This window comes from Hemitrygon akajei, chromosome 4 (genome assembly GCF_048418815.1).
Source record: "Hemitrygon akajei chromosome 4, sHemAka1.3, whole genome shotgun sequence".
NCBI classification, from domain to species: Eukaryota; Metazoa; Chordata; class Chondrichthyes; order Myliobatiformes; family Dasyatidae; genus Hemitrygon; species Hemitrygon akajei.
Window position 1 is genome coordinate 147,975,590 of NC_133127.1, and position 18,458 is coordinate 147,994,047.

At 38.6% G+C, this 18,458-nt stretch overlaps 1 protein-coding gene across 1 annotated transcript in view; it reads left to right on the plus strand.

Annotated features, from left to right (window-relative positions):
* Positions 1–5,912: 5,912 nt before the first annotated feature.
* The window catches only part of nck2b (NCK adaptor protein 2b), a 74,661-nt gene continuing 62,115 nt past the window's right edge, over positions 5,913–18,458 (plus strand). Inside the window, exon 1 of the mRNA XM_073043546.1 lies at positions 5,913–6,092. The gene's annotated coding sequence lies outside the window, so the exon portion shown is untranslated. The remainder of the gene's footprint in view (positions 6,093–18,458) is intronic.

Sequence of the window (18,458 nt, forward strand, 5' to 3'; positions counted from 1 at the left end):
ACAGGATGTTTTCCACTGTCTGGGTACTCTTCTCTGCTCCAGGCTCATGCTGAAGATGCGCTGCAGTGGTTCTCCCACTGATGCAGTATTTTCAGCATTTTGTTTTTATGCCAACGAAAGTAATTACCTCAATGTCTGATTACTGATTTGCAACTGCTTTTATCTTGTTTGTTAAAGTTCACAATTCTTTTTTTTTATTTTTTATTTTTTTATTAGTTTTTCAAAACATTTTACAAAATTAAAAACCCCAAATCCCAATGAGCATTAATACAGTGCAAGATTAAGCATACAATAACAATATGCTACAAAGGAAGAGAATTTAACAAAAAAGCACCTAAATTAAAGACAAGTGAGCTTAGTGTCCTCCCCAAGCCCCACAACACAAGAAAAAAACAACAACTCCAGACCAACCACCACACAATATAAAGAGTATAAGTCCGGACAGTCAAACTCCCAGACTGTGAATACACTTAGCAACAGAGGATAATAATGCCTACTACCAAAAAAAAGGGAGCTGAAAGCAAGGGACCAAAAAGAAGAGAAAAAACAAGAAAAAAAAACCCTAGTCAAGAGGAAGGTTATGAAAGTACTCGATAAAAGGTCCCCAGACCTTATGGAACTTTAGATCTGAATTAAGAACTGAATAATGAATTTTTTCGAGGTCCAAGCAGGCCATAATGTCATTAAGCCATTGTGCATGAGTGGGCGGGGCAACATCTCTCCATCTAAGGAGGATCAAGCGTCTCGCCAGGAGAGTGGCAAAGGATAGTATTCGGTATTTGGTCGGACCCAGACATAAATCTGTCTCGCCCCAAAAACCGAACAAAGCAATTAAGGGGTTAGGTTCTAGGTGCTGATTCAGAATACCCGATAATGTAGTGAAGACATCTTTCCAGAATTTCTCCAAGCTAGGACAAAACCAGTACATATGGATGAGAGAGGCCACGCCCCTCTTGCATTTATCTCAGAGCGGACTAATGCCAGGGTAGAATCGAGATAGTTTAGATTTAGACATATGGGCTCTATGAACAATCTTAAACTGTAAAAGGCAATGGCGAGCACAAAGGGAGGTTGAGTTAACCGATTTGAGAACTGAGTCCCAGCTCTCCTTGGATAAGGAGATATTTAAATCCTGCTCCCAGGCCATTTAAATTTTATCCACAGGGGCCCGTCGTAAGGCTGCTAGTTTATCTCGGATAATTGATATTAAACCTTTACCTAGTGGATTAATGGAAAGAAATAGGTCCATAGCATTTTTCGCAGGCATTTCAGGAAAGTTAGGAATTAAAGAAGCAAGATTTGGAAATATCTGAAAAAGTGAGCGTTAGGCAGGTTGAACTTAACGGAGAGCTGCTGAAAAGAAGCGAAGTGACTATCAATGAAGAGATCTTCAAAATGTCTAATGCCCTTCCTGTACCAAACATGGAATGCTGAATCGTACGTAGTAGGTAAAAAAAGGTGATTATGTGCGACAGGGCTAGAAACGGAAAACCCCTGGAAACCATAGCATTTCCTGAACTGAGCCCATATACGCAAAGTGTGTCTAACCAGAGGATTAGCTATTGATCTGGGCAGACTGCTAGGGAGTGCAGAGCCAAGAAGTCCAGATATAGATAATTCTTTAGTGGAGCTCAACTCCATTGCCACCCAGTTAGGGCACTCGGGTTGATCGTGGAAGGAAGACCAGAAGGCAGCACAACGTATATTAGCTGCCCAGTAATATAAGCGAAAGTTAGGTAAAACCATGCCACCCTCTTTTTTAGATTTTTGGAGGTGGATTTTATTAATTCTAGAGTGCTTATTCTGCCACAGATATGACAAAATAATAGAGTCTAAGGAATCAAAAAAGGATTTAGGAATAAAAATTGGGATAGATTGAAATAAGTATAAAAATTTGGGGAGAACATACATTTTAACAACATTAATACGACCTACCAAGGACATAGATAGAGGTGACCATTGTACCAGACTCTGTTTTATAGCATATGAAAGATTGACAAAGTTTTCACGAAAGAGATCTTTAAACTTCCTTGTGACTGTAATTCCAAGATAAGTAAATTGATTATGGACTACTTTAAAAGGGAGATCACGAAATATTAGTTCTTGTGCTTCTTTATTAATTGGGAAAAGTTCACTCTTATGTAAGTTAAGTTTATAGCCAGAGATCTGGCTAAACTGGTCAAGAAGTGAAAACATTAGAGGTAAGGATGTAGACGGATTTGAGAGAAAGAGTAATAAGTCATCAGCATAGAGAGAAACTTTATGCTCAACACCCCCTCTCCAAATCCCGGTCAATTCAGGACAATTTCGAAATGCTATCGCCAGAGGTTCTATAGCCAAATCAAAGAGAAAGGGACTTAAGGGGCATCCCTGACGGGTGCCACGTTTGAGATTAAATACTTGGGATTTCTGAAAATTAGTTAGAACAGAAGCAGTAGGACACAGGTACAGCAATTGGATCCAAGAGATGAAACTTTGGCCGAGGTCAAATTTTTCTAAGACTGCAAAAAGGTAGTTCCACTCTATACGATCAAATGCTTTCTCCGCATCAAGGGAGATAACACATTCAGGAGTAAAGTTCACAATTCTGGCTGCAGGATATCTACCTTGTTTGCATTTTTCTTTAGCTACCAAAGAAACCCGGAAATGTAAGTGAAGCGTTTTATTATTTCTTATCAATATCATAAACTGTTTTACAAAACATTAACTCACATAAGGGAGCGGGAAAAATGAGTCTTACCCCAAGCAAGATGACATTCACATGTAGATGTCCTTTTATTGTTTTCATTGGCCGAAAAAGATTTGCTGTGAACCACTTCTGTGATCTTATTTATACCAAATAATTGAGTGACTGGCTCAATTATTGTTCTTCTACATAAAAATTCTAAATCTAAGCACTATTGTAACAGGATTTGGCAGAAACTCAATGACTGATGCAGCTTCCTAAAGGAATCCCACCCATAATCTGTGCTTTACTAAAACTACTTTTCAGGTTCAGTTGTACTGCAATTCAGTGCAATATTAGGAAATCAACTTAATATTTTGAGTGGGCAGGTACGATTACACTGCTTTAACAATTTTCACTACTAGCTTTGCTTAGAGATTACATTCTGATTTAGGAGATTGTGAATTCATGTCCAAACCAAACTACCTTGGTGGCAATTCAAGGAATACTAACATGCCTTAAGTCTCATATTTCAGGTAGAATATTAAACTTCTTGCAGTGCAATATTGTTCCAATAGATCCCATTGGACAATCTGAAAGGGAGTAGAGAACTCCTTTGGTGCTTTAACCAGGCTCTATCCCTTAATTAAGATCACTCAATACAGGTAATTTGAACGTATATTTTATTGCTGTTTGTAAGTTAAAATTGGTTTATTTGTTTGTCAACAGAGTTTGAACTTCAAAAATGGGCTTCCATTGGCTGGGAAGCCAATCTCAATGATGAGAATCTCAGTTGCATCTCAATTATGTGAAAGGCATTATATCAATACAAGTTATTTCTTTGAAAACAAAATACAGTTACTGGAAATATAAAACTGAATCACTTCCATTGGCAAGACCTTCAGAAATGAAACCCAAAAGACTCCTTTGAGAAGAGAAAAGGAAGAGGGAGTAAAACAAACAACAAATAATCCAAGTCAAAGCCAAGACCAATCACTTTCCAAAGGCATAAAGATGAAACAGAAAGCTGTTAAACAAAATGAACAACATCTCTATGTGATAGTCAGAAGGCATTGAAAGAACAGAAGAACATGAAAAGAACTAATATAATGAGTAGAACAGGAAGAACATAAGGGATAAAATGAAAACAGAATTTTAGAAATGTGGTCCACCAATCTTAAAAATGTAAAAATTAAAGGTCATAGATATAATTATTCTGTTGAGTGGATTTTGACATGGATCAGATGGACTGAATTGCCTCCATAATAAGTGTTAAGTAAGTCAGACATTTAGGAGCGGAAACACATATGACTGTATATTGATAGTCTACATGGAATTTCTCATGGCTTCTATTCATAAGTATTCAAACTCACTCCACATGTTGCTTAATTGGGTGAAAATAAGTCTACAAAGTTGTATTTGACTTTCATTTTCACTTGATGACCCCAAAATCATTGAAATTTCCAAGAATGTCAGAGGCACTTTTTCATGATAAAACAAAAGCAATTTATTAAAAATATTGAATATATCAAGTAGACACTCAAACAACAGGAGATCATCCACCAGTGAGTCACTTTTCTCTCTCCATTACTACTGGATGTTTTCAACATTTTGTGGTGTATTTCAGATTTCCTGCAACTGCAGTAATTTGCTTTTAGATTTAGATAGATACTTTATTGATCCCAGAGGAGATTATAGTGATATAGTAGCATAACAAGTACACAGATACACATATTAGGGGAAAGAATGAAAATTAAGTTACCTCAAACAGTCTAACAGTCATCACTTTCCCAGCTATAGGTTGACTCATTATAGAGCTTAATGGCCAAGGGTAAGAATGATTTTAAAAAGTGCTCTTTGGAGTAGCACAGTTGTCTTAATCTATGACTAGAAGTGCTCCTCTGTTCAGCCAAGGTGGTTTGCAGAGGGTGAGAAACATTGTCTGGAATTGCCAGGATTTTCTGTAGGGTCTTTTGTTCTGCCACAGCTTCCGGTGTGTCTAGTTTGACTCCTATCATCGAGCCAGTCTTTCAAATTAGTTTATTGAGCCTGTTGGCATCACCCACATTGATGCCATTGTCCCAGCACACCACCATATAGACAATTGTACCAGCGACAGCAGACTAGTACAACATGTGAAGGAAAGGTCTGTATATTCCAAAGGGCCTCCATCTCCTCAGGAAGTAGAGCCGACTCTGGCCCTTCTTGTACACAGCCTCTGTGTTGGTACTCCTCTCAACTTTTTTGTCTAATCTTATGTTTTCAAGACCTTATGTCTTCAAGGTATAGCCATTTGTACTAGATTATACAAATATTACAAACATTTCTCTTTGGTGTCTGACTGACAAGGGACTGAATCTTTCATAACATTGTTTTGTCACAGTAAAGATTGCAATTCAGCTCTTGGAATATTTATTATAAATTACTATAACTACACATTTGAACGGAGATGTAAAGATTTTTACTCATGTATTTGAAGGATGTAAGTAATAAAGTCAATTCAATTCAATAAAGTCTATATTGACCTAAAATAGTGAGATGATTCTGCTGCTTAAATCAACGGAAAGATTAATAGATTAAGCAAGGATGTTAAGAGTCACAGAACCAGGAGTTAAGATACAGATCAGCCATCATCTAATTTAACGACATGCAACATTGATAGCTGTTCCTACGTTCCAGGAGCATAGCAGGTGATTCACCTAACCACTGAATTGAATTGGTTTAAACTTTAATTTGTTCAAAAGTTCCTGTAGCTCTGGGAAAAAAAACCTTATATTAAAAAAAGTGAAAATCTTTCCTGCTGGGTATTAATTGTGCATTAATTAAGCAGTTTTCTTAAATGTAAAAAAGGTCTCAAGTAATTTATTGTGTAGCGTATTAGCTTGGGTTTGTTATTAACTATATTAGGTAGTACATCGAAAACTAAAAAGGTCAGTGCCTGTCAGTATTATTGACGTGGAGGCCCACTACAATGTTTAAAGAGCTGTCAAAATGCCATGCGAGAATGTGGGATCCTGTAAAAGGGAACAGAGAAGGGGAGGTAGGAAGAAACCAAATACCACTCTCACATTGTTGGTGAAAATCCTTTGTTTTTGCTGAAACGCGCAGTGATGAAGCGCGCTTGCTGTAAGTTGCCAGGACGGAGAAACTCAGCGCCTGGTCTGACCGAGCCGCCGCTCTCTTTTGTTCGGATCCCGGGCATCTGGCGGCGGTGGGGATTGGGAACGGGACGGCGCGGCGCCTGCGCAGTTGCGTGATTCCTGGCGCAGGCCATTTGACCTCATCCCTGGAGTAGGAGTAGGAGGAGGAGGGAAGCGGAACCGGGATCAGTGGGATTGGCCGCTCCGGCAGCGGGAAGGGAAGCGGAGAAGACGGAGCAACGAGGGAGTGGGAGGCAGGGAGTCGGAGAGGAGCCGTTGAGACAGAGGTGAGTGGCGCCGGCGGCAATGTGGAAGATGGGCACCCGGTGCCTCTGCGGCCTCTTTGCTCCAGGGCCCGTTCCCCGGGGCTCGACACTCCTGGATACCGAGTCTCGAGTGATTGTCAGCGGGAAACCAGCAGTGCCCTCTCCCTTCCTTCGCTATCGGAGCGTGGGGAAGTTGAGTAGAAAGGCGCAGCCCTGCGATAAGGGACAAAAGCATCACGGTACCACGAAGTGCAACTAGCTTTACGTTTAGCTTTCCTTTCCTTCAATTCTAACGCTGAAGTTGAGGTTTAATCTCTGTAACGCTCATTTGGAAAACGGTACCAAGGATGTAGTAAAAGCCATTCATGTTTTTTTCGGATGTGTTGCCTAAGTAACAAAACTACCGACGGAGTTCCCAGAAATGCTAATTTTAAACCCATGACCCTTTTTGTTCAGCCTTTCTCCCTTTAACTTCCTTTCAGTTTCCTGTTTGTAATTTTTGCTGAGTTCTCGGCTGCTTTGCGGGTGCCAGAAGGCCTCTGGAAATGTTCCTAGAATTTGACTGCTGGCAAGGTGTTGAATGTTAAGACACACTACAGTACAGAATGTCTTCACCTGGATCCATGAAAACTTAACATTTGGTGGATTGGGAGCCAATTTAAGATAACGATCATTAGGTGAAGGTTAATGTCTAGGGTAAGATGAAGAAATGGAAGAGTCAGATATGGATATAATCCAAGTAAAGATGAGAGACAAATAGGTTGAAGAAAGAGATTACTGAAGTGAATGTAGATATGCTTTTGATGGGGAAGGTTATGGAGTTGAAAACAGTGCCTAGTTAAAACGTATGCATTGTCAATAATCAGCAGACTAGAATTTAGCAACTTTGGGGAGAACATAGGCAGTGGTTTTAATTCCCCCAATGTTTAACAAGAGAAATTCACATTTAAAAGTTGAGGTTGAGAGCATGAGTTCCCAATTTCTTTTTTTTAAGGTAAGACCTGAGAATATCTGGTCAATGGGGTTGCTTTACAATACTTGATGTCTTTATGATGATATAATGAACACTCTGCTCTTATTCTCCAAATCAGTGAAGTATATAAATAGATTTGCCTGCCTAGATCCAGCACACACAAATAAATTGCTTCAAATGTTACTGAAATCGACTGAGTACATTCCAGTGAATAAAAAAATTCTGAAAGGAATAATACTTCACAATTGAGAAATACTTCTGCGCTTTTAAGTTGGTTGAATATCTCTTCAGCAGTTATATCCAACATTTCTTACTAGAGGTTTTGGACTCATTTAATGTAGTTTTTTCACATTGGGGTTGGAAAATTAACATTGAAACTACTATGAATGGTTTGGTATAGACTTTTCTATTTAATTCTCAACAGTTAGAAGTATTGCATCCAAAAGTTAACAGCTGTTCAGAACTGTATATTTTCAATCATGAAATTGTGTGCAAGTGTCTCTTTGCAATTTAATTCTGCTTTGCAATATCTTAGATTATTAAGAGCACTGGATGTCATATTGTTCTTCACGTACTAAATCTGGATAACTACGTAGTTCACTTGGAACAGAAACTTATCAAGAAATGCTTATGCATAATTGTGACATCAGAATTTGAAATTATTACTTTCTCAGTGTTCATATCAAGATACTTTGAGATTTCACTCCTTGAGTTTGAGAAACTTCCTGCAAATGTTGCTTTTTTGCCAAGAAAAAATGTGACCTGATAGATACTGTTTCCCACTGAACTAGAGTGAACATTTGGTGGGGGGGGGGGGGGGGGGAGTGTAATGCTTCATTTATAAATGTAAATAAGAACCAAAATGTGTGATTTGGCTTCTGTTTTGCCATTGTTAGCCAGATAATTTTGCCAGAAAGGAAACCCATCTTGGTGAATTTCCAGAATTTGAAGAATGTCAGATGTGGCTTTTGATTTTGCTTTCCTGTGTTCTGAGTTGGTAGTTCAAAGGACAGATAAAGTGTGAAGCAAAAAAGTGTCAAGATGAATTCATAATTGCTTTTATGTATTTTGCTGGTACTGGATATTTATAGAACCACTTATGATATCATGGCTCTATTCCCAATTATTCACAAGAAGTGATGTGCAGCAGCTGAAATCTGTTTGGTTTTATTTGATTTGAAACATTAGAACAAATTTTGTATTATATTTACTGTGTAGACTTGGGTAGCTTTTGGATGAAATTTGGTGCTGGCTATTTCATTGCTGGCACAGGACATGCTGCGATGATTAGACAGACATTAATGTTATTACATTTTCAGGCAACATTGATTTTTGTATGCCCCTGAAGAAATGCCATGATCAAATACTGGAGTTTTATCAACAATAAGTAGACAGCTTTTTTTTTTGGAAAATAACTGGCGAGAGCGGCGGAAATCCCATGTTTTTCTTGATGTAGTTTTCTTCTGAGCTCTGTTCCATGGTTAAATTAATTCATATATGAGATTTTTACCAAATGTACACACTTTCTGGAAACGTTCTCAGTCATGAAGTCCCTGTATCTTGTGGAGCAAAGGTGTTTCATAAGTTCCAATAGGATGGAAACTAGCTATAGCACTATTTGCTTTACCGAAAACTATTTGTATTCAGCAAAAGAATTAAACTGACAGTGAACCCCATAATTGACTTGCTTTGAATGCCCATCTCAGTTCAATGTAAATATACTTTTGGGAATTGAATTTCCTCTGAACTTTAGACTTGAAATAATGTGTACCGTTATGCTTATTTTGTCTATATTAAGTACTCTATCCAATCTTGAGATAAATACTTATTTATATCTACAGAATCCAAGTATTTCTACCTAACAACAATTAACTCTATGCCTCCATCACATCCTCAGACTAGGTTGGTTGGTCATTGACAGAAAAACACATTTCACTGTTTCAAGGTACATGCAAAAAAAAGCTAATGTCTCATTAACTACCTTTCAAATCCATACTGGAGAGCTTATGATCAGAGTTCTTAATATAAAGAACAGTCGTCAATGATATTGGATTTTTTGAGCATGAGATGTGCGAGAATATCTGATTGAAATAAACAGTGCTACTAAGAACTGTGGTGATAGAAAAATGGTTAGTTTTGTAACTAGGTGAAGGACTGTTGGCAGGATATGAGAGATCATTGCATAAATGATCTGCTCACTTTCCAGAACTATGGAATTTTAAATTGTGAATGTAGCTTTCACACATGTGAACTGAGGCATCAGGGAATGGCCTGCAAAATAATCCCATGCAGCAAGTGTGTGCTGTAACTGAAAAATTAGATTATTTTACATTATATTCCACCAACATCATCTTGTTTATGTTTACTAATTACACTATTTAAAGTTAATGGTATATTTTACATAACATGTAATTATTGTGCTTGTTTTGAGAACCAGTGCCATAATGAATTTTTCAATATTTTTATTAATTTTTACATAGAAGAATAGAGTACCTGAGGATATATATTATGAATTTTAAAAAAGATAGAATAGTACCGAATAGATAATATTTAAATCACACTTGCAATCATTAGTACCCTATAATCAAATATTAATTAAATTGTAATTTGAATTGTAATAATTTTATTATAAAAAAACAAATCTAAACCCACTACCAAGATCGAAGCTGTTTGGTAAAGAAAGAAAGACGAAAACAAATCCTTATCACATAGTGATTTATGTTATTAGCCAACATCTGTACTTTAAGACCAAATCGAAGGTTTTGAAAGTAGTTCAAAAATGGTCCCCACAATGTTTCAGAGTCTTGGTTAGAATCAGAAATTGAACAACGGATCTTCTGTAAATTTAAGCATGACATAACATCACGTAACCATTGAGTGTGAGGAGGCGGAGCAACGTCCTTCCATTTAAGCACCACTGCCTCCTAGCTATAAGAGAAATAAAAGCCAATCTATGCAAATCAGATATCTCCAATGCTATGCCTTTTTCTCCAACAAAACCAAACAAGGCAGTCAAAGGGTTAGGCTTAAAATTTACTTTAAAAAGTACAGAAAAAGTTTGGAATACTCCCTTCCAGTATTTTTCAAGACTCGGGCATGTCCAAAACATATGAATTAGTGAAGCCTCTCCATTGTTACATCTATCACAATAGGGAGATATATCCGGATAAAAATGAGATAGCTTGTCTTTGGACATGTGGGCCCTGTGGACCACATTAAATTGTAGGAGGAAGTGGCGAGCACATAGTGATGAAGTGTTAACCGATTTAAAAAATTTCATTTCAAGCCTCCTCAGAAATTTAAATCCGTAAATCTTGTTCCCAGGCATTTTTAATTTTGTCTAAAGGAGCCTCTTATTCCCAACAACATACCATAAATATTGGATATTGAGCCATTATGAAAAGGTTTCAAATTAGAAATTACATCTAAAGTTCTTATCAGGACTCATAGGAAATATATGTAATTGAGATTGCAGAAAGTCTCTAATTTGTAGATATTGAAAAAAGTGGGTTTTTGGTAAGCTATATTTAGCTGACAGTTGCTCAAACTGACAGTTCCTCCAACAAACATCCTGGAAGCATTTGATACCCACTCTATCCCATTCTTTAAAAACTACATCGGTCATCGAAGTTTTAAAAAAACAATTAGAATAAATGGGACTAGAAAGAGAAAATCTCAATAAACCAAAGTATTTTAAAAATTGTAACCAGATCCTCAAAGTATGTTTAACTACCAAATTGTCAGTTAGTTTATTTAAAGATAAAGGAAGTGAGGATCCAAGAAGAAAAATAATAGAAAATTTTTTAAGAGTTAGCTTCAAAAGAGACCCATATTGGACAGTCCTCACAGTTAATGTATTATGGCCAAAACGTAAGATTTTGTATATTAACTGCCCAGTAATAAAACCTAAAATTTGGTAAAGCTAAACCTCCATTCTTAACTTTTTGAAAGTGAACTTTATTTAATCGAGAATGTTTGTTTTTCCATATATACGAAAATAGAATTGAATCAAGAGAATCAAAAAAGGACTTAGGAATAAGACCTAGGTAAGGTCTGAAAAAGGTGTATAAATTTAGGCAGGATATTCATTTTAATAGAGTTAATTCGACCAATCAACGATAGAGAGAGGGGCGACCAGTTTGATAGTGCCCTTTGTGTAATTCAATAGGGTAAGAAAATTTTCTTTAGGTGTTTAAAATTAGTGATTGTTACTCCCAAGTAGGTAAATTGATTTCTTACAATTTTAAAAGGAAGGTTAGTATTAATTGATACCAGATTATTCAAGGGGAAAAGTTCACTCTTATGTAAATTCAATTTATATCCTGAAAACTGGCTGAAACAGGAGAGTAAAGAAAGTGTAGGAGGGTACGAGATCTCAACATTAGAAATAAAAAGCAATAGATCATCATCATAAGCGAAACTTTGTGGGTAGTACCTCTCCTTAAACCAGTGATATCACTAGATTCTCGAAAAGCAAAAGCTAAAGGGTTCTAAAGCCAGATCAAAGACCAAAAGGCTCAAAGGACATCCTTGTTTGGTTCCACATTGGAGTTTAAAAGGTTTAGAATTCTGAAAATTAGTAAGAACCCGAGCAGAGGGAGATAAATATAGTAATTTAACCCATTGAATAAAATCAGGGCCAAAGTTAAATTTTTCTAAGGTTTTAAATAGATGAATTCAGCCTAGTGTTGGCGATGCTGATGTTGTATGTCATCAACCAGAATAAAGTTAGCTTGTGAAACAATAGTTTCTAAACTTTTGAAATTATAATCCAAATTGAGATAAAGCAATAAAAAAAACGGTTTGGTTCAGTATCCTTGCTGTTTCTAGTAGTGCACTCTTCTAGACCGAGATCTTGGATGTTGTTCCAGTGATTTGTTGGAGCTACTCTCCCAATCCAGGTGTTACAGCTCCAAGTGCTGCTCTCACAACTGGGATTACTCTGGCTTTAACTTTTCACATCTTTTCTATCTGCTCTTTCAAGCCCTGATACTACTACAGCTTCTCGTATTCTTTCTTGCTGATGTTACTGTCATCAGATTGCCACATCTATTACTGTTGTTTTCTTATGTTCCTTGTCCAGTATTACGGTGTCTTGGTTGGTTGGCCAGTGCCTACTAATCGGTCTGTAATTTGAAGTCCCACATGATCTTAGCTCTGTTATCCTCCCCTGCATTCTTGGGTCTTTCCCATTTGTTCTTTGGAGTGTCCGATCCTTTCTCAGCGCAGATGCTACTGTACACAATTCCTGCAATGTGATTGTGCTGTCCCTGCCTGCATCTTGCACCCTGTTACTAATGTGCTGGATGGTTTCAGCAGTCTCCTTGCACACTCTGCATCTTGGGTGTTGTCTCGTGTGGCAGAGCCCTGCTTCTATTTTTCTTGTGCTCAGCACCTATATATAATGTGTGTGTTAAATAATATTCACATAAACAGCAACACTCTAAATCATTTATTACTAAGGTTTTTAGTTTCAACATTGGAATAAAATTAGCTGCAAGATAAATATCACATTTAGTTCTGAAATTGGATACTGATGTTAAAAATCATTTATTATAATCTTGACTTTTTTTAAACTGCAGTGTAAAAGTATTGAGCAATTTCTGTCAGGTGCAAGAGAATTGAATTGAGCCACAACTGATAGCAATTCCTTAAAACTTTGACCCTCTTGAAGGAATATTTTCAGCTGCAGAAACCTGGGGCCACAATTGCTGCTAGCATATTCAGGCCAGCAATTCATTGTCTCACAGAATACTCTATAAATCAAAATATATGCAATGTTTATTCTATGTCATTAATGCAAAGTTATCCCTTACAGACACAGACATACTTTATTGATCCCGAGGGAAATTGGGTTTCGTTACAGCCGCACCAACCAAGAATAGTGTAGAAATATAGCAATACAAAACCATAAACAATTAAATAATGTTAATCATGCCAAGTGGAAATAAGTCCAGGACCAGCCTATTGGCTCAGGGTGTCTGACACTCCAAGGGAGGAGTTGTAAAGTTTGATGGCCACAGGCAGGAATGACTTCCTATGACGCTCAGTGTTACATCTCGGTGGAATGCGTCTCTGGCTGAATGTACTCCTGTGCCTAACCAGTACATTATGGAGTGGATGGGAGTCATTGTCCAAGATGGCATGCAACTTGGACAGCATCCTCTTTTCAGACACCACCGTCAGAGAGTCCAGTTCCACCCCCACAACATCACTGGCCTTACGAATGAGTTTGTTGATTCTGTTGGTGTCTGCTACCCTCAGCCTGCTGCCCCAGCACACAACAGCAAACATGATAGCACTGGCCACCACAGCCTCGTAGAACATCCTCAGCATCGTCCGGCAGATGTTAAAGGACCTCAGTCTCCTCAGGAAATAGAGACGGCTCTGACCCTTCTTGTAGACAGCCTCAGTGTTCTTTGACCAGTCCAGTTTATTGTCAGTTTGTATCCCCAGGTATTTGTAATCCTCCACCATGTCCACACTGACCCCTTGGATGGAAATAGGGGTCACCGGTGCCTTAGCCCTCCTCAGGTCCACCACCAGCTCCTTAGTCTTTTTCACATTAAGCTGCAGATGATTCTGCTCACACCAAGATGATTTTGCTCGTACCTGTAGCAAAAGGACCCTGTATACATCTTAACACTGAGTCAGGGCTAACACTTTGCTGAACATTTCATTCTGTTCACAAGTGTGATCCTGAGATTTTGGTTGATTTTCATGTAAGCTGCGCTGTCTGTGTTGCAGGTTTCTGGATTCAATGTTGAGTTTGCTGATTTCAAATAATAGACATTCTTGCATGCTGTCTCATATTTCCAGATCTTTGTTCCTTCTGGTATTTTGAGGTTTCCTTTTCATACCTCTCATCTGCATGCCTTTTGTAAATCATGAACTTTCAGTATATTTTAGCCAGTACCAGCATTTAGTTTGTTTCTGGCCTTCATCCCATCATAGATTCTCTCTCTTCCGCTCCCCAAACCCCAACACCCCTGACTGTCAGCTTTAAATTTCTCCCAATTCTGAGGAAGGCTCAGAAATCTCAAACATTTAAGTATTTCTCTCTCTGTAAAAACTGCTTACCCCACTTTCCATTTCTATTTTTTTTTACAGCATTTCTTTTGTTGACAAAAAGTAATTCTTCTCCATTAAATTAAATGGTACAGATTCGGAGAGCAAATTTCCTGGAGCTGAACAACTCCAGGAAGCTAGTGTTCTATATCACTGGTCTCCATGAGGTATACAAAATTAGTAGTAGCAAGGATGGGTCAGGAAGTCCAGCATTTCCAGTTTTCTGAAGACTTTTGTGAGAGCTGCAAACATTCTTGTATTTACAAGGTATGTGGAGGAAGATGCAGATAGAACTTGTGCTTTTCAGAGAAACTTGGACTAACAACTCCACAGTCACATTGTATAATATTTAGATGTCGCAGATCAAATAAATAAAATGCTAGATCTGAAATTTCACTTCAGAATATGAAGTGGTATGCTTGGTGACAGTTTGCATTAAACATGGATGTATACACAAGATTGCAGATACTGGAAATTGATCCTTTGTTTGGATTGAAAGAGTAGAAGATAGATGGCCAGCATATAGGGGTGAGGAGAAGGGGGTGGGACAGATGGTGGGGTGTTTGACAGGTAGAGGAGGGATGGGTGGAAGTAAGGATAAACTTTTTAAGGTGATTGATGGAGGCACAAAGGGCTGTAGATGATGGAATCTAGTTGGAGCAGAAGCTGGAGCATGGACCCAAATAAAGGAGGGGGATGGGTAGATGGCAACAGTGGGATGGGACTGAGTGGAAGGAGTATGTGGGTGGTGGGTAGATAGAGGAGGGGAAAGAGCCTGTGTGATAGAGGGTTGGGGTGGTTGGGTGTGTATGTGAGGAACTGGGTAAGTCAGGAGGAGGGAGAAAGCATTGGAGAGGGAGCAGATTACCTGTATTTAGAGAGTTTGGTGTTCATGCTATTGGGTTGTGGATTACCAAGCGGCATATAAGGTGTTATTTCTCTGGTTTGCATTTGGACTCCCCTCAGCAGTGCAAGAGGCTGAAGGCAGGCATGCTAGTGTAGAAATGAGGGAAATTTAAATGACCCGTAGCCAGGAACTCCAGATGGAGTGCAAATGCATGGCAAAGCAGTTGTCTGTGCTATAGAGAATACCACATTAACAGCACTAAAGACATTCAAGGAACTTGCATATGAATTTCACCTCATTTGGAAGGCATTTTGGTGTCCTGGATAGTGTTGCAGGGTAGGGATGGGTGTTGCACCTCCTGTAGTTGCAGGGGAGCTTTCTAAGAGGAATGGTGAGGGATAAGTTAACCAGGGAGTCAATGTGAGAGTGAGCTTTGTAGAAAGCAGATGGAGTAGGGAGAGGAAGATGTGGCTTGTGGTGTAGCCATGCTATAGCTGGCAGAAATGTCAAAGAATTATGTACTGGATGCACAAGGTGGTGGAGCGAAAGATAAGAGACGAAGAGATCTCTTCTGTGTCTGGGGGGAAGTGGAGTGAGAGCAGAAGCATGGATAATGGAGGAGACATTGATGAAGGCGCACTTAACCGCAGAGCAGTATAGCCCCAGTTCAAAAAGGAAGCAGACATCTCCAATGTCCTGGAGTGGAGGTGGCTGAACTGAAAGGAGTGGTTCCCTTAGAATGAACGGGATAGGAGATATATTCTGGGTAGCTGTGCAAGTTGGTGGCTTTGTTATGGATAGTTTGTCACCTGAGATGGAGACATCAAGAAAAGAGAGAAGTGTCAGAAATGGTCCAAGTAAATATGAGGCAGGGTAGAAGTTAGAAACGAAGTTGAACTGTCTCCATTTTCAGTTCAATCCACGGATTGCTCCTGGATTTACTTAACATTGCTTATAATGGTATATTTGTCTAAGGTCAAAAGCAGTGGGTAACTGCAAGATCCCTTCTTAGTTACATAACATCTTGGCTTAAAACACCCCCAATCATTTATTTAGCTGGCTGGTGGCGTAGTGGCATCAGCGCTGGACATCAGGGTGAGAGGTCCCGGGTTCGAATCCAGCCAGCTCCCTTGCACACTCTCCATCCATGCCTGGGTTGATTGTCAAGCTAGTAACTCAACCTCTTTAAAGAAAAAAACCCTGGAGAGGGATGGGCTCCGCCGGGTTTCAGATGCCCAGAGTACGATGAGCAGTCACCAAAAAGATCAGTGCAAAAAGCTTGTCATGATGGCGCCCCGACGACTCCACCAGGAGTTAAGGGCACACACACAATCATTTCGTGTTATTGAATCAAATTTCTGGAACATATTCACCACAAGCTCTGCAGCATTTCAAGAAGACATTTTCTTTTGAGGGCACATATGAATGGGTATTCAATGCTGACCTTAATAGCAACACTCACATCCCTTGCATGAATGGGGGGGGGGGGGGGGAGAAGAATAAATACTGCAAAAACATGATTGAAATTTAAAGAAATTGATGGAACTTTGATTTGATTCATATAACTACCAAATGGTTCTGGCATCGAAGGAATCTACTCCTGACCGGGAGTTGAAAAGAAAAATGAGGACTGTTATAGAAAATGTTCTATAGTGGTAGGATTTGTGCTATTTCATAGAATGGTGCAAAGCTCTCAGTTCTAGAAATGTTTGAGTATTTTGACATTCCGGTTTTTCTAAAACCTCAAACGGTTTATTTTAATTTCCAGAGTCAGTCTTGGCTGAAAGTAGTCCAGGATTATTGTTGACCCAAGGAAGTGATGTTTAACTTCCTATTTTTGCCATAACTTAGTGTCTGGAAAGAATTGCCAACAAAAGTGTATGCAAAGGAATTCTGATGTTCTAACACTGTAATAAAATATTTAATTTTATCATAATTTGTGAATAACTTTTGGATTTGATAATTAACAGGTCATGTATAATATTGAAAGGAACAAATTTTAAGGAATAGCCATCTTTAAGGAGCATTTTTGATTTTGCTAGGCGAATTTTAAAAAAAGTATAAATTGAGCAGCTCAATGATTTTCAATTTGTTTTTAGAACCTGAATTATTCTGCCTACTGCCTAATGATAGACAGTAAGACTACAGTAATGGTCCCATTCCCATTCCAACATGTCAATCCATGGCCTCCTCTACTGTCGCGATCAGAAATCAGTGTTCATGCCAACAGGTTGGAGGAACAACACCTTGTATTCTGCCTGATTGCATAAACATCGATTTCTCAAATTTCTGGTAATGCCCACCCCCGACACCCTTTTCCCTCTCTCACCTTATCTCCTTGCCTGTCCATCACCTCCCTCTGGTGCTCTTTCACCCCACCTCCCCTTTTTCTTTCTTCCATGGCCTTCTGTCCCCTCTGATTAGATTCCCCCTTCTCCAACCCTGTATCTCTTTCACCAATCAGCTTCCAGCTCTTTACTTCACCCTCCCCAGTTTCTCCTATCCCTTTGTGCTTCAACCTCTCCTTCCCCCACCTTTTAAGTCTATTCATCTTCTTCCCCCCCCCCCCCCCCCCCAGTCCTGCTGAAGGGTCTTGGTCTGAAACATTGACTGTACTTTTTTTTCCAGAGATGCTGAGTTCCTCCAGCACTTTGTGTGTGTTGCTTGGATTTTCAGCATCTGCGGATTTTCTTTTGTTAATATTGGTCTGCAGTCACTTTGACCATTTTTAAAAAGTACTTTACATAAATTGCATTATACTGTAGTTTCCCTTTAAACTTGTCTGGTAACTTTGGAAACAAGCTGCAGTTTTTGGCTTGTGCATTCAATAGCCCATGATTTCCTCCCATTCATTTTAATTGACAGGAAATTGTGGGCTGACAGGCACACAGTGGAAAATGTTTGACATGGTTTCTTGTGAGCAGGTCTCTTATTTTTCAGGATCTCATGCTCCATTACATCAAAGAGCAAGTTTAGTTTTGAATATTAATTTAATAATGTGTTCAGTAGTATATTATAAATGAATCCCCAGAATTAATATAAGGAATAAACTGTAAATGGTTTACATAAGCCAAAACCTTCCTTTTATTTCCTGGTCTTCCCAGTTGTGCACTGAAACTGAGGAAAGAAAATGACAAGAAATGGGCTATCTTTCTCATGATGAATTTAATGCCATTTAAGGTCAATTTCATTTCAGGTGCCAGATTATTCCTGAGGAGAGTTTGCTTGTATAAATTGCTCATAAGTCTGATTCGAACCATATCAAGTTACTGATCAAAGTAGCTAGAAAGTCCAGGGTGCTTGCAAAAAAATACTATTTGATTGCTATCTAAATACACGCTCTGTAGTTCTGATTCCACAGTGCCTGTGCCCCTTTTCATGAAGTGAAGGTGTACTGGAACTACAATTAAATAAATAATATAGCCTTGCTTGTATTACACTTCAATTATTCAATGGCTGTAATTTAATATGTTACAGATGTTGAAAGCAGTATGGCCCT